We start from the raw sequence: 26,532 nt of genomic DNA, 5'->3' as shown, positions 1-26,532 counted from the left end.
ACCGTGAGCGTGGCAAAGTTCTCGGGTTGTAGCAGTTGGGATTCAAAGGTCTCCTTGCGTCCTGCAGCGTATTCCGGTTTACGTGACAGGGCGTCTGCTTGCTTGGTTTGGGCTGGGGTCACATAATGGATCTGGAAGTTGAAACGTTCAAAGAATAAAGCCCAACGTTGCTGCCTCTGATTTAGTTTGCGGGCAGTTCTTAGATGTTCTAGATTACGATGATCAGTGTGGACTTCAATGGGAAATTTGGCCCCTTCTAGCCAATGTCTCCAAGTTTCAAAGGCTGCCTTTATGGCCAGTAGTTCTTTTTCCCAAATGGTGTAATTCCTCTCTGGTGTGGTTAGTTGACGAGAATAAAAGGCACAGGGATGGAGGTGATCTCCCACCGGTTGTAAGAGTACAGCCCCAATTGCCACATCAGAGGCGTCCGCCTGCACCACAAAAGGGGTTCCAGGATTTGGGTGCTGTAGAATTGGCTGGGAGGTGAATAGTTTCTTTAGTTGCTGGAACCCTTTCTCTGCTTGATCAGTCCAGCGGAAAGGCTGCTTTCCACGGATGCAGCTAGTGATGGGGTCGGACCAGCGGGCAAAATCTGGAATGAACTTGCGGTAATAGTTCGCGAACCCCAAGAAACGCTGCACCTCTTTCTTGTTAGTTGGCGCCCGCCATTCCAATACTGCTGAAACCTTGGCTGGATCCATGGAAAGCCCTAGAGGCGAGATGCGGTAACCAAGGAAATCTACCTCTTGTAGATCAAAGGCGCATTTTTCCAGCTTGGCATAAAGTCCATGATCCCGCAATCGTTGTAACACCATTTTGACGTGGTTCTCATGTTCTGATTGTGATCTAGAAAACACCAAAAAATCGTCCAGGTAGATTATCAAGAACCTGTCTAGATAGTCCTGAAAAATGTCGTTGACAAAATGCTGGAACGTTGCGGGGGCTCCGCATAAACCGAAATTCATAACTCGGGACTCGAATAATCCGAATTTGGTCTGGAAGGCGGTCTTCCACTCGTCCCCTTCCCTGATGCGAACTAAGTTGTAAGCCCCCCGAAGATCCAGCTTGGTGTAAACCTTGGCTCCTCGAAGCCGATCCAGTAGATCCGAGATTAAGGGCAGGGGATAGCTGTTCCGCTTGGTGATATTGTTCAATGCTCTGTAGTCCACCACCAAGCGTAGTTCCCCTGACTTCTTCTTCACAAACATCACTGGGGAGGCGGCTGGGGATTGAGAGGGTCTGATGAATCCCTTGCGAAGGTTTGTCTCTAGGAATTCCCTGAGAGCTTCTTGCTCTGGTTCAGTCAGGGAGTAGAGATGCCCTCGCGGGATCGGGGCCCCCTCCACCAAGTCAATGGCACAGTCATAAGGTCTATGTGGGGGTAATTTTTCGGCTTCTTTCTCATTGAATACATCCCAATACTCGGAGTACTTCTTTGGCAAGGTGATGATGGGCTCGGTGTCTGTGGCGTGGCATACCTTGGCTACGAGGCAATGGTTTTGGCAGTACGGTGAAGCAAACTGCAGTTCTCTGTTGGACCAGGAGATGTTAGGGTCGTGGAGAGTCAGCCATGGAATTCCCAAAATCACAGGGAAATGGGGAACCTCGGTAACAAAGAAGGAAATCTCTTCCATATGTTCCCTTATCCACATCCTGGTGGGTTCCGACCACTGACTTACGGGGCCCGTCTTGAGGGGGCGGCCGTCTATGGCTTGCACCACACGGGCATTCTTGAAATCATGATATTGTAATCCCAGAGAGTCGGCATACTCTCTATCGATGAAATTGTTGGTAGCTCCAGAGTCTATCATGGCGTGGATCATGACGGGTCCCCTTTTTGCTGACCATAATGTGACCACGAGAAGGAACAGGACCCCGGTTGGCGGCTCTTGGATGGATTTTTTGACCGGGTTGGCGAGCCTCTCTACACCCGGTCGTTGGCTTCCCCCGCCGGCTGTGTGCCAGTCGGCTCAGACGTCTTCGTCTCCGTGGAGGACGCCGCCGCAAGACGGGCGGCAGGCTTCCCTTTGGCTGGGCACTCTCTGGCGAAGTGGCCCCCGTTCCCGCAGTACCAGCAGAGGTTTAAGCGTTGACGACGGGCCTTCTCGGCGGTATCTAGTCTGGGACGCACATTGCCCAACTGCATCGGCACCTCCTCGCTCCCTCTGGGGTATGGGGTTGGCGGTGGGGGTCTCCAGACCGGACGTGGCTGAACGCTGGCGGGAGCGGGGGGTTTTGCCCCGGCTCTACCGCCCTGGCCTCGAACCCACTGTTTCCTGTTGGCAATCATGACTTCAGCCCGTAAACATTGATCAATGAGTGCCTCGAGGGTCTGGGGAGGATCCACCTTGGAGATTTCTTCCAGCATTTCAATGTTGAGACCCTCCCGGAATTGTCCCGAGGGCTACATCGTTCCAGCCGGTGTTGTGGGCCAGCACTCGGAACTCGGCTATATACTGAGACATAGGTCTGTCTCCTTGGAAAAGGCGACGGAGTTTGTGACCGGCTGCCTCCAAATTGTCCTCGATTCCCCAAGTCTCCTTGAGGTGGTCCAAGAAGCGTTGCGCTGATCTTAGGTGTGGAGAGGCTTGGTCGTACAGTGCCGTCGCCCAGCTGGCCGCTGGCCCGTCTAGAAGACTGTAAACCCATGCCACTTTGATGTCTTCTTGGGGAAACTCGGCAGCACGGGCCTCTAGATAAGCTTGACATTGGCGACGGAAGACATGAACCTTAGAAGCTTCTCCAGTAAACTTGGTTGGCAACGCCATGGCCGGAAGACGAATCCCGCGTTCCTTCAAACCCCTTATTTCTCCATCCTGTGCATTGAGCTTATCACGGATTCGGTCCACCTCCTCCTTGTCGATGGTGTAGGTAATCGGCTGGCCGCTCGGCCCAGGTACGACTCCGGTAGACATTCTGGCCGAGGTTAATTGGTGCTTAGGGTGGCGGAGTCAAACTGTCAAGACCTAGGCTGCAGAGCACCAATAACCATACACAGAGGCCAGAATCTATCTAATATCTTTATTGAAGGAATATATAAAGTTAATAAAAACAAGTGTAGAAAATAGTCCAGAATTAGACCTTTCAGGAAAGGTCAGAATTAGTCCAAAAAAGCAATGTCCAATAAGAAATATTAAGGTCCAAAGTTGTAATCCAATAACCGAAACACTCACTTTGCCAAGCAAAGTGAGGGGAGATGACAAGGTCCTTTAGTCCATGAAACTTGAGCGAGGCTAGGAAATAACTTGATACTTGAAACAAGGCTTGAACGTGGAACAAGGTAACTAGGAACAAGAACAAGGTCCGTGGGATAACTTGGTAAAATCCGTGGTACAAGGCAAGGATTGGTCCTGGGAAACAAGGCAAAGTCCGTAGGTAAACAAAGGCTGGGAAGCAAGGCGAAGGCTGGATAGCAAGGCAAGGCTTGAGCGAGAGCGAGGCTTGAATCGGAGCGCGCTGTCCAGACACGACCCGCTCCGTAGGCTGACGAATTGACTCCGCGAAGTTACTACGCGGGTAAAACACCTAAATAGAGTCTAACTTTCCCGCCGAAGCAGTTCTCTGGGAATCAGAACCGAAAGCTAAACTCTGAGACCAGATGTGAGACTCCCCAAAGATTCTCACGAGAAGCAGTCTTAATTGGCCACATTCTTAGCTGCAATCCTCGCACTCCTGCGCGAAGCTGATTCCAAACTTCTCTGTTGTTTACAAAACTCCCGCCGCAAGAACACGGGAGAAGTAGGCTCTGGGCTTGTTTGACATACTTCTGGGAGACAACTTTCTTGCAGGTGCAAGGTTCCCAGATCTGCCTGGGAAAGATCTGGCTGAGAAGAATCCAGTTCAGACTGGGAAGGTAAAAAACCCAAGTTTTCATCTTCATCAGGAATTACAATGTCCTGAGCAGGACTACAAGGCCCATGGGTCATCACAATCGTGGAAGCTTCTGATTGGCTGGGGAGTGGCAGCTATGTTAGGCTGCGCTAAGCTCCCATTCAAGGTAGGTTGCAAAAACAAAAATATTTTTAAAAATATTTTTAAAATATATTAAAAAATTTTGGGGGTGAAAAAATTAATGAAACATTAAGAGACAATTAGAGAATGGGCCAACAATGGTTCAAATTACATTGCTGGGTGCGCTGTCTCGGAATGCATATCAAAAAGTGAGAACAATCCGAAATAAATCCGATATACGATTCAAAACGATTTTTTGGACATGTCTAATATACACACAGTAGAGTCTTGCTTATCCAACCTTTGCTTATCCAACATTCTGTATTAGCCAACGCAGTCTGCCTTTTATTAGTCATTGTGTTTGTAGTTAATGTTTTCAATACATTGCGATGTTTTGGTGCTCAATTCATAAATACAGTAATTACTAAATAGCATTACCATGTATTGAACTGCTTTTTCTGTCAATTTATTGTAAAACATATTTTGGTGATTAATTTGTAAAATCATAATGTAATTTGATGTTTAATAGGCTGTTCCTTAATCCCTTCTTATTATCCAACATTTCTGCTTATCCAACGTTTCACAGTTTATGTTGGATAAGCGAGACTCTACTCGTGTGTGTGTGTGTGTGTGTGTGTGTGTGCGTGTGTGTATATATATGAAGTGTATTTTTCAGTGATTGGTTTGAGGGGGGAGGTCACAAAATACTGTTTGCTTACACTTGAAAACAGTAAGCCCCGGTGGCGAAGTGTGTTAAAGCACTGAAGCTGCTGAATTTGCAGACTGAAAGGTCCCAGGTTCAAATCCTGGGAGTGGAGTGAGCGCCCGCTGTTAGCTCCAGCTTCTGCCAACCTAGCAGTTCGAAAACATGCCAATGTGAGTAGATAAATAGGTACTGCTCCAGCAGGAAAGTAACGGCGCTCCATGCAGTCATGCTGGCCACATGACTTTGGAGTTGTCTACGGACAATGCCGGCTCTTCAGCTTAGAAATGGAGATGAGCACCAACCCCCAGAATCAGACATGACTGGACTTAACGTCAGGGAAAACTTTTACCTTTACCTTTACTTACACTTGAAAATTACCTAGGGCCGGCCCTGGCAGCAGGCATAGCTACTTTCCATGATCCTTGCCCATCTCTTGCCACCATTGCCAGGTCAGAATCACTCTGAGATATGGGAAATCTACTGCTCACAGAGCTAAGAAAATATAATTTTTAAGATGGGAATTCTAAGAATTCCCCAGCCAGCAGGGTCAATCTTACTCCAAAAATAGTGACTTTTCCAAGTTTATATCCCCTAGCCTTGCACAGTGAAACAGCCTGGAATTGGAATATGGGCTGAGAGCTTGCAATTCATTTATATCTGTTGCTTTGAACAGGAGTTATAGCTACGCTCACTTAAGCTTTTGAACAACATTACTACCGCATATTATAGCTTTTGAACATTGCAACAAACATGCATAAGTGTGCTGATATTTGCACTCAGTTTTGGTCCATATTGTAAACCTACATAGGATATGTAGGTTGGATAAAGTACAGTTGAATGCCTAGGTCTTTTCTAATGGCTGTTTAATAATCGTACATGGTATATATGGAAAGGGATTTGCAGTAATCTGACAGGTGTTTTAACTGCTGTCAGCTGCCCTTTGAAAAACTGTTCAAATGAAGTACCTGTCAGATAACTAGATTTTTTTATTTGTACTGCTGAAGTTTCCCTCCTGTCAGATATTTGAGTTTGTGTGTGGAAAATTGAATGTAAGGATTGGTTTCATTTTCTATTTAGATGTATATAAGGGGGAAAGACTATGCATACAGAAACTTGGATTTTTTACTGGACAACAAATAAAACTGTTGCTAGCAAACAGGACTAACAAATGAAATATTGATGCTCATGTCTCCAAATTTCCCATTTGCATTGTTCCTGTATGTTGGAAGGGGCAGTTGTCAAGGGTGTTTTTGCATCCTATATCTCCAGATTGTACAAACTGCCGTTTTCTACACCTGTGGATATTCCAAACCCCCACCATTTCACCAGTGAAAACTGGGCGTATGTGACCATGCAACTTAAGAGTATAGTCAACATGGAAAAATGATTAATGCAAGAGAGGAGGGGCTGCAGTCATTTGCTTTTTCTGTATACTGGGAAGAACAAAAGTATCCCCACCTCTTTCCTCCCTCTTCCTGAAGTAAAAACAGCTGTTACACTTGAAACTCAGCTTGGAGTAACTGGAATAAACTGAGGATGAAAGGTGGAAAAAGAAAATGGAGAGCAAAACAGAGATATTTTTAAAAGTATTTGAAAAAATGGGACAAAGAATTAATAGGGACTATCTGCTGCTGAATTTGGACTATTGGAGAGTATGCAATTTATGAGTTAAGTAAGTTACAGGAGCCTTTTGCATGATTATAGAAATATTTGTTTTTTCAAAACCAGTGAGTATTTTAAGCAGTCTCCAAAGCAGTGGTTCTCAACCTGGAGATCACGACCCCAGAGGGGTCGACTAGTCATCTGAGAGGGGTCATGCTGCCTTTTCCTTTGGCCCCACCTCCTCTGTCTCCCCAGAATGGCTGCCAGGCCCCCTCTGCCAGCAAAACAGCCATGTGGAGACGCTTCGAGGGAGAAGCACGCACACGCAGCTGGAGGCGACAGCTCTCCTTTCATTTCCCAGTGCCAGTGCCAGCACCGGCATGGGCAGTACAGAGGCAGAGGTGGTGAGGCCTCCTCCTGCTCCTGCACTCTGGCTCAAGGCTTGAGGAGGACTTGAGGCTGCTCTGCCAGGCCTTGAGCTAGGGAGGAGGAGGAGGAGGAGCAAGAGGAGGCCTCTCTGCCTCTGCCTCCACTGTGCTGCCGGTGCTGGTGCTGTCACAGTGACTGTACCTGGATGAGGCCTGGCCCACCTTGCCCAGGCACAGTCGCTGTGACAGTGCTGGCACCAGCATGGGCACCGCAGCAGTAGGGGAGGCAGAGAGGCCTCCTCCTGGTCATCTTCCCTGGCTCAAGGCCCAGCAGTGTCACAAGGAGGTCTTGGGGCTGCTCTGCCAGGCCTTGAGACAGGAAGGTCCACCATCACCCACCCCCTTCCCTGCAGGCCAAGCGCCGAAAACGGTGCAAAAAGGCAGCACGGGGGGGGGGGGGGGAGAATGGCCTGCCGCTGTCCCTCCACCTTCCCCACAGGTGAGTTCAGAATGCTTTTTGATTGCAGGTAAATTATAAATCCAAGCGACTCCCAAATGTCAAGGTCTATTTTCCCCAAACCCTTCCAGTATTTTCTGTTGGTCATGGGAGTTCTGTATGCCAAGTGTTCTCAAAAATATGCTGTGTCCTGGTTGATTCATCAAGTGCTCTGCTATGGCTGACTTATCTGGTTGGATTAGTCTGCAGTGCCTTTCGTGTTCCTTGAATCCAACTAATCCAACCAGAGAAGTCAGCCATAGCAGAGCACCTGATGAATCAACCTGGACATAGCATATTATTTTGGAAAACAGAAATGCTGGACCATTCTAACAACCACCATGTCAGGCTACACAAAGAAGCCATTGAAATCCACAAGCATATGGACAATTGCAACAGAAAGGAAGAAACCATGAAATGAACAAAATCTGGCTACCAGTATTAAAGAAACTCTAGAATCAGGACAGTAAATAAAGAACAACACTCAGAAAACAGGGGAAATCAAGACATGAAACAATCAGGGCCAGCTAACACCTCCCAACTAAGGATTCTGCCAGGCAGGAAGTAGCTGAAGCTGAAAGGCTATTCAATGCTAATCAAGGTGGCCAATTGAAACAGTTCTTTCTCCCACTCTGAACATTCTGCAGATATATAAACCCCACTTAACTAGTTGCCAACAGACCTCACAACCTCTGAGGATGCCTGCCATAGATGCAAAACGTCAAGAGAGAATGCTTCTGGAACATGGCCATACAGCCCGGAAACCTCACAGCAACCCAGTGATTCCTGCCATGAATACTTTCGACAACACTTTGATGTAATTGTATTTTGATGTTTTTAATTATTTGATGTTTTACATAAATGTAATTGTTGCCGATGTGTGAAGCCACTCTGAGTCCCCCTCAGGGTTGAGAAGGGGAAGGGTACAAATGTGGTAAATAATAAATAATAAAATAAGTAGCAGCAAGAATAATTTTATGGTTGGGGGTTACAATAACATGAGGAACTGTATTAGGGGTCACGGCATTAGAAAGGTTAGGAACATTCCAAAGCAGGCCTGTAGCGAGGGGGGGGGGTTAGGGGTTCAACCCCCCCCCCCCCCGAAATTTTTCAAGTTATAAAAAAAATCTCGTTTACTCATGAATTTTAACTGGTTAACCAAATCCCCATGCTAAGTCTATGAGATGCAAAACATTAAGAGTCCCTCCAGGCATGTGATGAACCATGGGCCTTGTAGTCCTGCTCAGGACATTGTAATCTCTGATGAAGATGAAAACTTGGGTTTTTTACCTTCCCAGTCTGAACTGGATTCCTCTCAGCCAGATCCTTCCCAGGCAGATCTGGAAACCTTGCACCTGCAAGAAAGTTGTGCCCCAGAAGTATGTCAAACAACCCCAGAGCCTACTTCTCCCGTGTTCTTGCGCCGGGAGTTTTGTAAACAACAGAGAAGTTTGGATTCAGCTTCGCGCAGGAGTGCGAGGATAGCAGCTAAGAATGTTGCCAATTAACATTGGTTCTCGTGAGAATCTTTAAGGAGTTTAACATCTGGTCTCAGAGTTTAGCTTTCGTTTCTGATTCCCAGAGAACCGCTTTGGTGAGAAAGTTGGACTCTATATAGGTGTTTTGCCCGCGTAGCAACTTCGCGGAGTCAATTCGTCAGCCTACGGAGCGAGTTGTGTCTGGACAGCGCGCTCCGATTCAAGCCTCGCTCCTGCTCAAGCCTTGCCTTGTTATCCAGCCTTCGCCTTGCTTCCCAGCCTTTGTTTACCTGCGGACCTTGCCTTGTTTCCAGGATCAATCCTTGCCTTGTTCCACGGATTTTACCAAGTTATTCCACGGACCTTGTTCTTGTTCTTAGTTACCTTGTTCCACGTTCAAGCCTTGTTACAAGTATCAAGTTATTTCCTAGCCACGCTCAAGTTTTATGGACTAAGGACCTTGTCATCTCCCCTCACTTTGCTTGGCAAAGTGAGTGTTTCGGTTATTGGATTACAACTTTGGACCTTAATATTTCTTATTGGACATTGCTTTTTTGGACTAATTCTGACCTTTCCTGAAGGGTCTAATTCTGGACTATTTTCTATACTTGTTTTTATTAACTTTATATATTCCTTCAATAAAGATATTAGTTAGATTCTGGCCTCTGTGTATGGCTATTGGTGCCTCTGCCGCCTGGGTCGTGACAGTTTGACTCCGCCACCCATAAGCACCAACTAACCGAGGCCAGGATGTCTACCGGAGCCGCGCCGGCTGGACAGCCGCTCAGCTACACCATCAGCAAGGACGAAGTGGACCGCATCCGTGACAGACTCAACGCGCAGGATGGAGAAATAAAAGGGTTGAGGGAGCGCGGAGTTCGCCTCCCGGCCATGGCGTTGCCTACCAAGTTTTCTGGAGAAGCTGCTAAGGTTCATGTTTTCCGCCGCCAATGTCAAGCTTATCTAGAGGCCCGTGATGCCGAGTTTCCCCAAGAAGACATCAAGGTGGCGTGGGTCTACAGTCTTCTAGACGGACCAGCGGCTAGCTGGGCGACGGCCCTGTTTGATCAAGCCTCCCCCCACCTAAGTTCAGCACAACGCTTCTTGGATCACCTTAAGGAGACCTGGGGAATCGAGGACAATTTGGAGGCAGCCGGTCACAAACTCCGGCGCCTCCTTCAAGGAGACAGACCCATGTCTCAGTACATAGCCGAGTTCCGCGTGCTGGCCCACAACACCGGCTGGAACGATGTAGCCCTCAGAGGACAATTTCGGGAGGGTCTCAACATTGAAATGCTGGAAGAAATCTCCAAGGTGGATCCTCCCCAGACCCTCGAGGCACTCATTGATCAATGTTTACGGGCTGAAGTCATGATTGCCAACAGGAAACAATGGGTTCGAGGCCAGGGCGGTAGAGCCGGGGCAAAACCCCCCGCTCCCGCCAGTGTTCAGCCACGTCCGGTGTGGAGACCCCCGCCGCCAACCCCATACCCCAGAGGAGGCGAGGAGGTGCCGATGCAGTTGGGCAATGTGCGTCCCAGACTAGATGCCGCCGAGAAGGCCCGTCGTCAACGCTTGAACCTCTGCTGGTACTGCGGGAACGGGGGCCACTTCGCCAGAGAGTGCCCAGCCAAAGGGAAGCCTGCCGCCCGTCTTGCGGCGGCGTCCTCCACGGAGTCGAAGGCGTCTGAGCCGACTGGCACACAGCCGGCGGGGGAAGCCAACGACCGGGTGTAGAGAGGCTCGCCAACCCGGTCAAAAAATCCATCCAAGAGCCGCCAACCGGGGTCCTGTTCCTTCTCGTGGTCACATTATGGTCAGCAAAAAGGGGACCCGTCATGATCCACGCCATGATAGACTCTGGAGCTACCAACAATTTCATCGATAGAGAGTATGCCGACTCTCTGGGATTACAATATCATGATTTCAAGAATGCCCGTGTGGTGCAAGCCATAGACGGCCGTCCCCTCAAGACGGGCCCCGTAAGCCAGTGGTCGGAACCCACCAGGATGTGGATAAGGGAACATATGGAAGAGATTTCCTTCTTTGTTACCGAGGTTCCCCATTTCCCTGTGATTTTGGGAATTCCATGGCTGACACTCCACGACCCTAACATCTCCTGGTCCAACAGAGAACTGCAGTTTGCTTCACCGTACTGCCAAAACCATTGCCTCGTAGCCAAGGTATGCCATGCCACAGACTCCGAGCCCATCATCACCTTGCCAAAGAAGTACTCCGAGTATTGGGATGTATTCAATGAGAAAGAAGCCGAAAAATTACCCCCACATAGACCTTATGACTGTGCCATTGACTTGGTGGAGGGGGCCCCGATCCCGCGAGGGCATCTCTACTCCCTGACTGAACCAGAGCAAGAAGCTCTCAGGGAATTCTTAGAGACAAACCTTCGCAAGGGGTTCATCAGACCCTCTCAATCCCCAGCCGCCTCCCCAGTGATGTTTGTGAAGAAGAAGTCAGGGGAATTACGCTTGGTGGTGGACTACAGAGCATTGAACAATATCACCAAGCGGAACAGCTATCCCCTGCCCTTAATCTCGGATCTACTGGACCGACTTCGAGGAGCCAAGGTCTACACCAAGCTGGATCTTCGGGGGGCTTATAATCTAGTTCGCATCAGAGAAGGGGACGAGTGGAAGACCGCCTTCCAGACTAAATTCGGATTATTCGAGTCCCGAGTTATGAATTTCGGTTTATGCGGAGCTCCCGCAACGTTCCAGCATTTTGTCAACGATATTTTTCAGGACTATCTAGACAGATTCTTGATAATCTACCTGGACGATTTTTTGGTGTTTTCCAGATCACAATCAGAACATGAGAACCACGTCAAAATGGTGTTGCAACGACTGCGGGATCATGGACTTTATGCCAAGCTAGAAAAATGCGCTTTTGATCTACAAGAGGTAGATTTCCTTGGCTACCGCATCTCGCCTCTAGGGCTTTCCATGGATCCAGCCAAAGTTTCAGCAGTATTGGAATGGCGGGCGCCAACTAACAAGAAAGAGGTGCAGCGTTTCTTGGGGTTCGCGAACTACTACCGCAAGTTCATTCCAGATTTTGCCCGCTGGTCCGACCCCATCACTAGCTGCATCCGTGGAAAGCAGCCTTTCCGCTGGACTGATCAAGCAGAGAAAGGGTTCCAGCAACTGAAGAAACTATTCACCTCCCAGCCAATTCTACAGCACCCAAATCCTGGAACCCCTTTTGTGGTGCAAGCGGACGCCTCTGATGTGGCAATTGGGGCTGTACTCTTACAACCGGTGGGAGATCACCTCCACCCCTGTGCCTTTTATTCTCGTCAACTAACCACACCAGAGAGGAATTACACCATTTGGGAAAAAGAACTACTGGCCATAAAGGCAGCCTTTGAAACTTGGAGACATTGGCTAGAAGGGGCCAAATTCCCCATCGAAGTCCACACTGATCATCGTAATCTAGAACATCTAAGAACTGCCCGCAAACTAAATCAGAGGCAGCAACGTTGGGCTTTATTCTTTGAACGTTTCAACTTCCAGATCCATTATGTGACCCCAGCTCAAACCAAGCAAGCAGACGCCCTGTCACGTAAACCGGAATACGCTGCAGGACGCAAGGAGACCTTTGAATCCCAACTGCTACAACCTGAGAACTTTGCCACGCTCACAGTGGGGAACACCAAATCCAGTCCCATTGGTTCAACTTCCCCTACTCCAGGACCCATCTGTGCTCAAGAAATCAGGGCTAGTCAGCAAGCAGATGCCTGGGCGCAGGACCAACTTCGCCAAGGTCTGCATTTTCCCTTTTCGCTTAAAGATGGGCTGCTCTGCTATAGAAATCATGTTTATATCCCACCCGGACCGGGCAGGGAAAAAGCGCTTCGTCTGTGTCATGACTGCAAACCAGCAGGACACTTCGGACTATTTAAAACCATGCATTTGATCCTAAGAGATTTTTGGTGGCCCAAGATCCGCAAGGATGTGGAAAAATATGTCAACACCTGCCCAGTATGCCAGCGCTCCAAGATACGAAGGGAGAAGCCCTCAGGGCTTTTGCACCCCCTTCCTACCCCATCTCGCCCATGGGAAATAATTTCCGCGGATTTCATCACTGACCTACCACCTTCCTGTGGATTCACCACGATCTTAGTGGTGGTGGACCTATTCACCAAGTTAGCCCATTTCATTCCCTGCGAAGGCCTCCCCACGGCCAAAGAAACTGCGGATCTATTTCTTCAGCATGTTTTCAGACTACATGGATTGCCCAAGAGTTTAGTCACAGACCGTGGATCTCAATTCACCTCTCGTTTTTGGAAGGCACTACAAAAACTACTGGGCATAGACTCTCGCTTATCTTCAGCTCATCATCCCCAAACAGATGGGCAAACGGAGCGCACCAATGCCACTTTGGAGCAGTATCTTCGCTGTTATGTAAACTACCAACAGGACAATTGGGCTTCTCTGTTACCACTGTCTGAGTTTGCCTACAATAATGGAGTTCAAGCTTCTACAAAAGAAACGCCGTTCTTTGCAAACTACGGTTTCCATCCACGTTTCTTTCCCCCTGTCATTGAAACTTCAGAAGTTCCCGCAGCAGAGGATTGGCTGCAGGAACTCACAGCGGTGCAACAACTTTTGCTCCAGCAACTGGAACAAGCCAAGGAGGACTATAAACGCCACGCTGACAAACACCGCCAGCCGGGCCCCGAAATCAAGGTAGGAGATCGGGTTTTTCTGTCCACTCGCTTTCTGCCCTCCCACCGCCCATGCCGGAAGTTAGATGCCCGCTTCATTGGCCCCTATCCAGTGGTGGCGCAATTAAACCCCGTGACTTTCAAACTCCAACTTCCGCGTTCAATGCGCATTCACCCAGTGTTTCACCGTTCCCTGCTCCTTCCGGCGGATGGTGTGCGTCCTGATACAGACCAACCGGCCCCCCCTCCTGTTTTGATGAATGGGGAGGAGGAGTTCGAGGTTGAGGACATTTTGGATTCTCGCTTTCATCGCCGCCGCCTACAATATCTCATTGACTGGGTGGGTTTTGGGCCTGAGGAACGCTCTTGGGAAGACGCCTCCACAGTCCATGCTCCTGATCTAACCCGTCGCTTCCATCTGACCTATCCCACCAAACCGCGACCTCGCGCCTCGGGGAGAGGACCCCAGTTTGGGAGGGGCCCTGAGGAGGGGGATAGTGTGATGAACCATGGGCCTTGTAGTCCTGCTCAGGACATTGTAATCTCTGATGAAGATGAAAACTTGGGTTTTTTACCTTCCCAGTCTGAACTGGATTCCTCTCAGCCAGATCCTTCCCAGGCAGATCTGGAAACCTTGCACCTGCAAGAAAGTTGTGCCCCAGAAGTATGTCAAACAACCCCAGAGCCTACTTCTCCCGTGTTCTTGCGCCGGGAGTTTTGTAAACAACAGAGAAGTTTGGATTCAGCTTCGCGCAGGAGTGCGAGGATAGCAGCTAAGAATGTTGCCAATTAACATTGGTTCTCGTGAGAATCTTTAAGGAGTTTAACATCTGGTCTCAGAGTTTAGCTTTCGTTTCTGATTCCCAGAGAACCGCTTTGGTGAGAAAGTTGGACTCTATATAGGTGTTTTGCCCGCGTAGCAACTTCGCGGAGTCAATTCGTCAGCCTACGGAGCGAGTTGTGTCTGGACAGCGCGCTCCGATTCAAGCCTCGCTCCTGCTCAAGCCTTGCCTTGTTATCCAGCCTTCGCCTTGCTTCCCAGCCTTTGTTTACCTGCGGACCTTGCCTTGTTTCCAGGATCAATCCTTGCCTTGTTCCACGGATTTTACCAAGTTATTCCACGGACCTTGTTCTTGTTCTTAGTTACCTTGTTCCACGTTCAAGCCTTGTTACAAGTATCAAGTTATTTCCTAGCCACGCTCAAGTTTTATGGACTAAGGACCTTGTCATCTCCCCTCACTTTGCTTGGCAAAGTGAGTGTTTCGGTTATTGGATTACAACTTTGGACCTTAATATTTCTTATTGGACATTGCTTTTTTGGACTAATTCTGACCTTTCCTGAAGGGTCTAATTCTGGACTATTTTCTATACTTGTTTTTATTAACTTTATATATTCCTTCAATAAAGATATTAGTTAGATTCTGGCCTCTGTGTATGGCTATTGGTGCCTCTGCCGCCTGGGTCGTGACAAGGCACTATCTCAAGCAGATATTGACAGGTTTGTAGCGAGGAGGGGTATGTGCGAGGGGTTCAACACCCCCCCCCCCCGAAATTTTCAAAACCCCTCCTGAAATTTTTTTCTGGCTATGACCCTGTTCCAAAGGGTCCCAAGGGCAGAAGAATGCTTACTGGAACCATTGCAGCCGCCCTTCCCTGCTTTATGAGAGACCCCCTAGAACTTTTAGGAAAATGTGATAATTTCTCATGAATGGTATAATAGTATAGGAAAGGTTCTGGATCAGTCCAAAAACCTATCTGTCCCCTCACAGGAGCCAATAATGTGCACATCAAACTATTTAGCCAACATGTGGCATAGTTAAAAATGAAATTTATTTAACAGGAACCCTTGCCACATTAAAGGAGATGAAAACTGGGCAAGATTGTATTCTGGGTGCAGATTTACTCACCTTTGACACCAGTGTTTCAGCTAGCATGCTACTGCAGTCCTTTTCTCATTACAGGTTGAGTATTCCTTATCTAAAATGTTGGGAACAAGGAAGTGTTTTGGATTTCATTTTGATTTTGAAATATTTACATATACATAAATGAAAGACTGGGACCTAACCTGAAATGTGAAATTAATTTCTGCTTTATATATATATCTTATATGTATAGCCTGAAGGTAAATTTATGCACAATAATTTTAATTAATTTGCACAGGAAACAAAGTTTGTGTACATTGAACCATCTAAAATGTGTCACTATCTCAGCCAGTCTTGTGGACAATTTTGGAGCATTATGGGTTTCAGATTACTAAATAAGGAATGTTCAAGCTGTATAACAATCCAAGAAAGTGGTTGAGAATAATAGGATGAAATGAGATTTGCAGCATGGGAGAGTGAATAGGGGCAGGGGAAGAACATAGTGAGGTCCTACAACCAGTCATCATCAACAACATAGGATAAGTTATTACATTAATAGGAGTCAAGCAGAGCACAGCTAGATCTGTGTAAATATCTCTAAATTCTATAAGCAAACAAGTAATTTGCATAGTTGCATTGTTTTTTCTTCCAGTTAACAAACACTTATTTACTTAAATATTTTACTGATTTGCTTCATCTGTATGCACATGATGGAAGATTTCTCAGCACAGGAACTGGAGAGAGTACTCAGAGCTATCAAGTCTAATCTCTTGTGTATATCAAGCTTAAGTAAGCCAGACAGTTTATACAAAGAGTCATTTTCATGCACATATTCTTTGTTCTCTGAAATATTTATTGCTGAAGATCCAATGCTTGGAAACATTTGAGCACATGGGGACCCACATATCTCTTCATTGTTCATATGCATTCTCTTATATGATTTCCTTGGTGTATCCTGAAATGTTTCTTCACTTATGTAGATTATAGTCCTGTGCATACTTGCCTGAATATGAAAGCTGTGCGGAGAAAATAAAAAAAAGACTGGGTACAGAATACATCTCATTGGTGTGCACTTTGGTCTATTACCATTTGAATGCTATAAGAATGCAACTTTTAGCAATGCTGGCCATTGAGTTAAGAGTGAGATAGCCAGTTCTTGCACTCTGAAGGGCCTTGAGATTCCCACCCCAGCTTGACACAATACTGTGCCTTGAATCCAAAGACAAGCCTAACCTTGGCTTTTTTCCCATAGTCTTGTATGTGAATAATAGCCATAGAAATGCAAAACTTGTGGGCATGGTGATGAGGTGATACGATCAGTTTTAATGATGATAAAGGGACAAAGATGGCAGGAAAGATTGAAAGGAGATTGGATAGGGAAATAGTAAAACTGGAATGTATCAATAAACTCAATTCCATTGGCAGTGAGTAGAGTAGCGACAATGGCCTCTTGGTACACTACACATATTATAATACTGGTTACCATCTCAACCTCATGAGAGGTTGCTTGCATATTTTATCACATCCTTTTCCTGGTTTCCAGTCAGCATCACAATACATTCCAAATCTCCCTCCTTATTTACTTACTTAGGCAATCCCTTGTTGTCCGGGGAATGATGGTTTTCCAAGTGTAGTGTTTTGGTGGTGGATACGTAGGTGACTGTGGAGACCTATTCTTGACCCACATGTTCTTCCGCAGTGAGGGCATCGGATTCAGATGGAAGTTGGTCCCAGTCAGGGTTGGCTTGATGTGCCTTCCTCTTGGCACATTTCTCCCTTTCGCCCTCCATTTGTGCCTCTTCGAATTCCACAGCCCTGCTGGTCACAACTAGAGCGCTCAAGGGCCAGGGCGTCTCAGTTCTCGGTGTCTATGCCACAGTTTTTAAGGTTGGCTTTAAGCCCATCTTTAAATCTCTTTTCCTGTCCACCAACATTTCGTTTTCCGTTCTTGAGTCTTCATACACTCTCTGCTTTATTTGGAAAAATGCTGCACTCGCAAAGCTCAGGCAGTGTTGAATTTCAGTATCAATGTTGACTTTTGTGGAGAGGTGGCTACCAAGGTAGCGGAAATGATTAACATTTTTTAATGTTACATCATTAAGCTGTATTTCTGGCATTGCAGAGGGGTTGGCTTGTGCCTCCTGGAAGAGCACTTTGTTTTTCTCAATGTTGGTTGATTTTGTTCCCTGCATTTTTCTTGGTGCTGTCATGCAGTGAAGATCATGCCCACTGTTCCTCTGGAGGGGCAGAAGCCATTCTGGGATTCTGCAAGGGTGTCTTCTAAGACAGGTAGAAGGGGGTTTGCAAGGATTTTTGCGAGGATTTTCCCAGCGGAGGTCAGAAGGGGGATACCTCGATAGTTTCTGCAGTCTGTTCTTTTCCCTTTTTTGAAAAGGGTGATGATGAAGTCTGCTGGAATTTTCTCACTCACCCACACTTTTTCAATGAGCTGGTGGAGTTGTGTCAGCTTAGGTCCACCCTCTTTAAAGATTTCAGCAGGGATCCCATCAGGTCATCTGGTTTTGTTATTTTTTTGTTGGCTGATGGCGTTGCTGACTTGCTCCAGACTAGGCAGCTCTGTAAGCTCATCCCTGGTTTGTTGTTGTAGGATTTGTGAGAGAACCTCTTTGGCCACATTCGAGTTACGGTTAAGGAGGTTGTGGCCCCTCCTGGAAGTACATGACTCCGGTGGTTGCACCGGCAGATTCATTGGAACACGCAAGCCCCCTCACCACAACAGGGTGACAGTCCATCAAGGGGAAATTCTCCTTTCACCATTCATATTATTGCTCATCTTGGCTTTAACTCCATGAAAGCTCATGATAACTTCTTTCAACGGTGCTACTCCAAAATGCTCCACATGAGTGGTTGAGATAGTAATATCTTTGCTTTCTGATGGTTCAGTGAACACGCACTTTGTTTCATATGCAAATTGCTAAAAATATTGTGTATACAATTGCCTTTAGACTATGTGTATAAAGTGCATATAAAACTTAAATGTATTTGTGTGTTACTGTTTAGACTTGGTGCCATCTGCAAGATATCTTGTTTTGTATATGTCAATATTCCAAAATCTGGAAAAAATATCTGAAATACTGAACTATTTTTGTCCCTAGCATTTTGAATAAGGGAATGCTCACCTTTCAGTAATCCAGGGACCCAGGCCATAAATCTATTCCTACTTAGGTTATGGAAGAGTTCCACTATAACTTCAATCTTTTTCAAAGTAAGTTTGCAAACATATTTAAACAAACATGTGCAGTTTCTTTTCAAGAAATCTTAAAAAATTACATATGTCTTAAGTGACAATTCCCGTTCCACTTGTGAAACTTTGTGTAATTGTATGTATGTATGCACAAAGATAATGGCTCTCACTCCATCCCTCTTCCTTCCCAACTATCTTGCTCTCTGATTGTGCTCAACACACCATAATAATTTGTTGTTGTAGATATTAGACAACAAGTTGACTTTGACTTCTGGTGACCCTACACATGGGAGACATTCAGAAACCCCATCATCAACTGCCCTGCACAGATCATAAACAGTTTCTTTCAGCAGTAAGGTGAAACCCTCTGTGTACTAGGCATCCAGAGTGAACATGGTAGACGAGTTTGATTCAGCTTGTAGACACTTGGTGGAACTTCTGTATTACTGGCCAGTGGATTGCATGACAACCACTACAGAGCAGAGAGACATGTCAGTATTGGTTCTCATGCCATTTTGGGAACCACAGAGATCAAATGTATCTTTGTGACCCCTTCTACACAGATGAATAAAATCCCACATTATCTGCTTTGAACTGGAAATATATGGCAGTGTAGAATCAGATAACCCAGTTCAAAGCAGATATTGTGGGATTTTCTGCCTTGATGTTCTGGGATATAGGACTGTGTGGAATGGCCCTGAATCAACCCCAACCCCTTTGAGAATTTGTCTGCTGAGGAAGATGAAGCAGACTTAATTGAGAAGATGCCTTATAGTCAACCTAGTTTTTTCCAGTTCATCATGATAGCAAGCCAAGTTTTTTTCCAGGTTAACAAGATTCACAGGATGAGGAGAAGGTAGAAATAAGACTTCCAAACTCAGGGAGGCAAAGACTCCTGAGGCTGGTAGAAACTCTCTCCTGCAAATGTAGTAAAAGGGCTCTGCATACCCAACTATGAGACACGCTCTTTAAATATCATCTGCAATTTGGTTGACTATTCTTAAAGGCAGAAAGCTTTCTATCATGAAATTACTGGAAGAAAACTTTCAGTTCACCTCTTGACCTGACCTGGCTACTGTGAGTATTTGATTTATTGGATTGTTTTCTGACTCTTCAACCTTGACTTTCAGGATCAGTTTTGATTTATGGCTTCTAACCCAGAATTGTTGACATTGGATGCCTTTTGTTGCTATGACTCCTGAACTTTGAGCCCCTTGAATTCTGGTACAATGTGAGAGAGGGACAGTGGCAGAGCACTTACTTACATTTTCTCAGGTTCTCCCAGCGCTATTGTTTCGGAGAGTTCTGAGAAAGTGTTATCTTATCACAAACCAATTGTATCTCTCTCTCTTCATTCCTTCTACTTGATATCCTTCCTTTATGGAGAATTTGCAAAACTTCTAGGAAGCTTAGTATTTTATCCAATTGGTCTTAGAAGAACAAATGAGTGAACAAATAAAACAACTCATCCTAACTTAGGTCTGATATACAGTATCTGATCCCGCTTAGAGGTGGTCTATATCATTTTACATTACATTCCCCTTGAAACACAGCCCTATGGGATTCTGAACAAGTCATAGTATTTCAATGTCAGGGGCTAAGGAACACTTCCCATGTGATAGTCAATTTGATGTACAGTAGAATCTCACTTATCCAACATAAACAGGCTGACAGAATGTTGGATAAGCGAAAATGTTGGATAATAAGGAGGGATCAAGGAAAAGCCTATTAAACGTCAAATTACGTTATGATTTTACAAATTAAGCACCAAAATATCATGTTTTACAACAAGTTTGCCACTTTTTTGGGAGTGTGGCTGCACTTGTGTTGTTGTTGGGTGTGCTGGCCCACTGTGCATTGCTTTCTAGAGAAACAGCTGTGGAGTCTGGGCGGGAGGCAGACTGCATTGGATAATACAGAACGTTGGATAAGCGAAACTCTACTGTATTAGAAAAAAACAAGAGTATTGCTTATGAAAGTCTATGCCACAAGCTGCAGCGTCACAATCACAAAATATTTATCCATCCATAAATAGGTACATATAGCACCAAGGCTTATTCTCGTATCGTAGTTTTGAGACCTTAACACTTAGAATTCTAGGCTGGCACTGGATTCTGGGAGCTTTAGTTCAAAAAGTAACTTTCCCAAGCTCTGATTTGTCACAGAGATGGGAAATCCTCATTCTTCTCAAAGCTATATAAATCAGAAGGGGCAGGGGAGGGCATGTTGGCAGAGAGTAGGATCTGAGCCAAAGAGTGTACAGGAAAACAATGTTAGAAGTAACAGACCCAACATGCTATACTCAGCAGTTGCTAGCTTGCATGACTCTCTATGGGTTTAGACATAGCATATATTCAAGTAGTTTTCTATTAGTCTTAGCCACATCCATCCTGCCATTGTTTAATTTGAGGTTAGACTGAACTTGTCCCCATTTTGTAGTTGCCATGCCCTCTCTTGTCTGTGTTTGAAGAGCACAAGTTACATAGCCTCTCACCATGAGATGTTATGAAATCTTTGGTAGTTTAAAGGAAACCTGCTTCATGTTTTATATAGAAGACAAAATTGGCTTTATTTATTTGCCAGACTCTGAGTGTGAGGAATGCAGATGGGTGGAAGTGGTCATTGCTCACCTTCTACTAATTACTTTGCTTGTGAGATTCACTTCTGTCTCACATATTCCCCATCAAGCATCAGCAAAATATAGGCAGGGCCATCCCATTCGCTCTCCTTTCTTTTTGATCCACCCCTCTCTTCTCCACATGCTGTGACCTCCAGGATAGGGACTCACTCCTTTCTCCAAAGGCCTGAACTGCTTTTTGTAAAGAAATCTGAGGACTGGATGGCACTCAAAGGCTAGAGACTCCTGAACTGTGCTCTCTGGAATGACAGAAGACATCCTGCAAAATCAAGGCAGTTCATCATATTTTTGCCTTAAGCCATTGCATTTTCATTTAGTTCTCATAAAACAGATCTTTTGGGTATAACATCACTTATTCATTTCCAGCAATGTCGAATGGGAAGACATTTCCTTTAATTTGGAGGCTCACACACTGACATTGAGGGTATATGAGCTATTTCCCCACTGCCCCCCCATGTGAGACAGCTGTGTGAATGGGAGTTTACTTATTTATTTATTTACCTAATTTATACCCCACCTTTCTCTAGCTCAGGGGGGACTCAAGACGGTGTACTTCATTTCTATGCTTCACTTTACATGGGGACCTGATGCCATTGTTCTTTTTTTGGTACAACACAATCAGAATTGTTATGTTTTATTCCGTTTTTTTTTTTTTTTTTGGAATCATGGATAGTTGGGTGGAAATATTTTGGTTTGCATGTCTGCCTTCCATTGCTTTTATGTAGGCAGAATATCATTAAATCCCTTTAAACAAGGAGGAGATACATTTGGAAAGATGAACACTGTTCCAGTGTTTTCATGGATCGTAATCATAAAGTGGCCCCTGGTGGTGGTGCAGTGTGTTAAAGCGCTGAGCTGCCGAACTTGCAGACCGAAAGGTCCCAGGTTCAAATCCCGGGAGTGGAATGAGCGCCCGCTGTTAGCCCCAGCTCCTGCCAACCTAGCAGTTCGAAAACATGCAAATTTGAGTAGACCATTTCTAAGCTGAAGAGCTGGTGGGAAGGTAACGGCGCTCCATCCAGTCATGCTGGCCACATGAACTTGGAGGTGTCAACGGACAACGCCGGCTCTTCGGCTTAGAAATGGAGATGAGCACCAACCCCCAGAGTCAGTCACGACTGGACTTAACGTCAGGGGAAAACCTTTACCTTTACTTTTAATCATAAAGTACAAGCAGAAATCCCATGGTTGTTTTTTTGCAATAGCTACCGAACAGGGGTAGCTAGCTTCACAGAACAAACCTATTAATGGCTTTTCAAAAGGAAGTTCAATGGGTTTATCTCCAGGCCAGCATATTTATTACTGCTGTGTTACTTACTACAGCATCCTACATTGCAATTATGCATTTATTACCCACATTTACAAATCAAAAACTGCTCCACATTCAGGCATTCTCTAAATTCAGAAATATGGCAGTATTACCATGATTGCAAATGTCACCTTCCCAAATCTACCTTAACAGATATCCAGAAGTGTCAAGAAGTTGGAAAGCTGTTCCACTGGCAATTGTGCCACAACAGGATGATGTTGCCTACCCTCTCCTTCCAATAATCTGTGGTGTTACAATCAGAAGCAGTACTCTTGATGCACCTTGTTATACTGAAGATTGCCGGAGGGAGTAGGTAAGACAGATCTTCTAGGTGCGCTCTGATAGCTAGCAGAACAGATATCCATTACTCAGTGATTCGGTTGGCTGTTTAGGTAGGTTTGGGGAGACAAAACGTAGTTCCACATAAGTGTTCATTTGATATTTATTTACATACTAGCTTGGGGACCCGGCAGTGCCCAGGTCATTTGAGAAAGGCATCTTTGAACGTTATGTATTCTGAGTTTGCAGTGGGTGAACTACAATTTTCGGAATCATAGGTCAATCCTTCCCAAACCCTGCCAGTATTCAAAGTTGGCCACTTTGGGTCTGTGTACCAAATGTGGTCCAGATCTGTTGATGGCTGGTCATCGCCTGGCTGCAGTGTTCTCTGGGTGGGGGTGAACTCCTACAACTCCCAGATTCTGTTGTGGCTCAGTCATCATGGCCCAGGTTTCATTGAGAATTGGAGTCAGAAACAGATGAGGAGGCGGAATTAGTAGACATTCCTGCTCAGAATTCTTGCCCCATGGCCTTGCAGGTACCGAATATGCTAATTGGCAAACATTCCGAATTCTCTCCAGCGTTAACTACACCAGATGGTACAGACTTGGACTTGGGGAGAAGTTTTAATCTGAGAGATTTTGTTACCCAAGATAGAAGTAGAAAACAAGGATTGAGAAGAAGTCAAAGACTTGCTCTCAAACAAGATAATGATTAGTTTTCCCATGAGAACTTTTCGTGGGCCCTGTACTGTCACGCCCTGGCCGCAGAGCACTAGAACCAACACACGGAGGCCAATAACAGTCTAATATCTTTATTAAGGAAATGAGTAAATAGGATAAAAACAGATAGAAAATAAAGTTCATCAATAGACCTTTCAGGAAAGGTCAAATATAGTCCAGAAATATATTGTCCAGTATATAATATTAGAGTTCAAAGTTATAATCCAAAACTGAAACACACTCAACTTCTAAGCAGTTGAGTGGGGAAACGTCCAAGACTTTACTAGAGTTCAAAGTAAGTCCAAGGCAGGAAACTGAAGACAAGACTGGATACTTGGCACAAGATACAAGGCTGGGAACACGATGAGACGGGTCAAGAACACGACAAGGCAAGGCACGATGAAACTGGAGTTAGCGGACTCAAAACGCAGTCCACACTTGGCTAGAACAGAAGTTAATCCTTGAGCTGACTTGTTGACTCCGCGCGGGCTAGCCCGTGCGGGAAACCTTTAAAGAACTTCAAATCTTTCTACAAACAGGTGTCCAGTGCTTCTTTTCCCAAGGGAAAAGAACTGAAACACATCTTCGTCCAGATGCATTCCTCCCTGAAAACTCTCAGGAGAAACGAGCTAATTAGCACTCTGTCTGGATGCTAATCTGGTGCTTTTCCTTGTTTGCGCTTTCTCTGAGCGACTAGTTTCAAAAAACTCCCTTCTCGCGAAAGGGGGAGAAGCGCTGGGAATAGCTTGTTCAAGGTCCGTTTTAATGAGTTCTTGGCAAGAATTGTCAACAAAAGGCATCTGGAATGGCACAGTCTCTTGCTGGGACGGCAGAAATCCCATGTCTTCATCACCATGATCCATAATGGCGCTAGGGTCAGGACTCAGAGGCCCATGGGGCATCACACGTACTCCCTAATTCTTACAGACTTGGGATTCTGTTAAAAGTACTCTGCACTCTATTTTCATTACAGTGTCAACTTTACTTTTCAGTTTCCAGCTCCTTGTCTTCTGAATCCATGCCGAGTTTCCAGTTCCAGGAGAGCGGCGCCGAGCCGCGACTCCTGAGTAGACCTTGCCTTGTTACCACGACTTCCTTGTTCCTGAATCGAGATTGACTTCACTTTGTTTACCTTGCTTCTTTGACTTTGCTACGGGACTTTTCAAGCAGATTTGCAGTGCTTGTTTTACACTATTGTTTCATGGACAAATTTTTATATCTAAGGGAAGCTATCGAGCTTCACTTGTGGATTACAAATTGGACATTGATGAACTCTTTCTAAATTGCAATAGACTATATATTATGGATTATTTTTTGCTTTGACTTTCCACCTTAAATGCGCATAGACCTATATATTTACTCTGCTTCAATAAACAGCTTGTGTTATATTGGCTCCTGCCTGGTTTTCGAGTGCTCGCACTGCCTTGGGGTGCAACAGATTCCCAGGGCAATTGTCCCCAAATATCTATCAGTATCCACAGTAGGCTATGTTGAGTCTGTGTGGCAAGTTTGGTTCAGATCCGTCGTTGTCTGGGTTCAGTGCTCTTTGGATACAGGTGAACTACAACTCCCAAAATCAAGGCCCATTCCCACAAACCCTGCAGTATTTTCAGTTGGTCATGAGGCTTCTTTGTGCGAAGTTTGGTCCTGGTCCATTGTCGGTGGGGGTCACTTTCTCTGGATACAGGTGAATTATAACTCCCTTTCTCCCAAAGTAGTCCTATATGTTCTATTGGTTATGGTTACGGGGGCTCTATGTGCCAAGTGTGGTCCTGGTCCATCATCGGTGGGGTTCGATTGCAGGTGAACTATAAATCCCAGTACCTACGACTCCCAAATGTCCAGGCCAATTCCATTTCAAACCCACCAGTATTCAAATCTGGGCATATCAGGTATGCATGGCAAGTTTGGTCCCGACCGATCATTGTTTGGGTTCATAGCGTTCTGGGTGTAGGTGAACTATAACTCCTCTAAATTCCCCAGTAGGAGTCACAGTGCTCTGACTTGATGCAGGGTGAACGACAACTTCCACCATGTGGAATCAAACACCCAAACTCCTCCCGTAAGTTTAGTTGCAGCTCAGTTCTGCTGTGTTTGTTTTGCAGACAGATTTGAAAGGGAAGGGCAGTAGGTGGGGTCATGCAAATTTCACACCAATGGAGAACCCTGGGATGCCTGCCTGTGGTGGAGGAAAATGCAAAATCTAGGATGAAATGGTCCCCAAATGAAAGCATTCCTTGGGTGGTGGGCCATAGTGTTTGGGAAGGACATTGGCAGGGGTTGGGCTACATGTTCATGGAGCTCACTGTAACCACAATGTCAGTGGACGGGAGTGACTTGGTGGCTCCTTAGCACTGAGAACTATAGCCTGTTTATGGAGGCCGGAGGCTGTCTGTGTGAGCGGACACCTGTGTCACATACACACAAACAGGTTTTCACTTTTATTATGGATGGATATGGATATAGAATATAGAATATAGAATATAGATATAGATGGATATAGATTTATGTGACACTTCACCTTTCTCCTGATATGGGACCCAAGACAGCTAAGAATTTAAATTAAAATCAGATGCAGTGAAAACTATGGCTAATACAAAAATCAAACACTGAAAAAACATGGGGAATATCACCTAAAACAGAAATTAAAAATGAATATTGACTTTTGAAAAATATTCATGGGTTGGGTTTTTTTGCCACAGATATCCATCAATGATATACAGTAGAGTCTCACTTATCCAACATAAACGGGCCAGCAGAATGTTGGATAAGCGAATATGTTGGATAATAAGGAGGGATTAAGGAGAAGCCTGTTAAACATCAAATTAGGTTATGATTTTACAAATGAAGCACCAAAACATCATGTTAGACAACAAATTTGACAGAAAAAGTAGTTCTATACGCAGTAATGCTATGTAGTAATTACTGTATTTATGAATTTAGCACCAAAATATCACGATATATTGAAAACATTGACTCCAAAAATGCGTTGGATAATCCAGAACGTTGGATAAGCGAGTGTTGGATAAGTGAGACTCTACTGTATAAGGCGGTACAGTAGTTTCGGAGGCCCCAGTGATGCAGCAGGTTAAACCACTGAGCTGCTGAACTTGCGGACTGAAAGGTCAGCAGTTCAAATTCAGGGAGTGAGGTGAGCTCTTGCTATTAGCCCCAGCTTCTGCCAAACCTAGCAGTTCAAAAACATACAAATGTGAGTAGATCAATAAGTAAG

The 26,532-nt window shown here is 45.5% G+C and overlaps 1 long non-coding RNA gene across 1 annotated transcript; it reads left to right on the top strand.

Annotated features, from left to right (window-relative positions):
- The first annotated feature begins 21,954 nt into the window (after positions 1-21,954).
- LOC134295823 (uncharacterized) lies at positions 21,955-25,389 on the top strand. Its single transcript, XR_010002422.1, has 2 exons — positions 21,955-22,612; positions 24,293-25,389. It is a non-coding gene; the product is annotated as an uncharacterized LOC134295823 (long non-coding RNA).
- The last annotated feature ends 1,143 nt before the right edge of the window (positions 25,390-26,532 follow it).

This window comes from Anolis carolinensis, chromosome 2, assembly GCF_035594765.1.
Source record: "Anolis carolinensis isolate JA03-04 chromosome 2, rAnoCar3.1.pri, whole genome shotgun sequence".
NCBI classification, from domain to species: Eukaryota; Metazoa; Chordata; class Lepidosauria; order Squamata; family Dactyloidae; genus Anolis; species Anolis carolinensis.
This window is presented reverse-complemented; position numbering and strand designations above follow the sequence as displayed.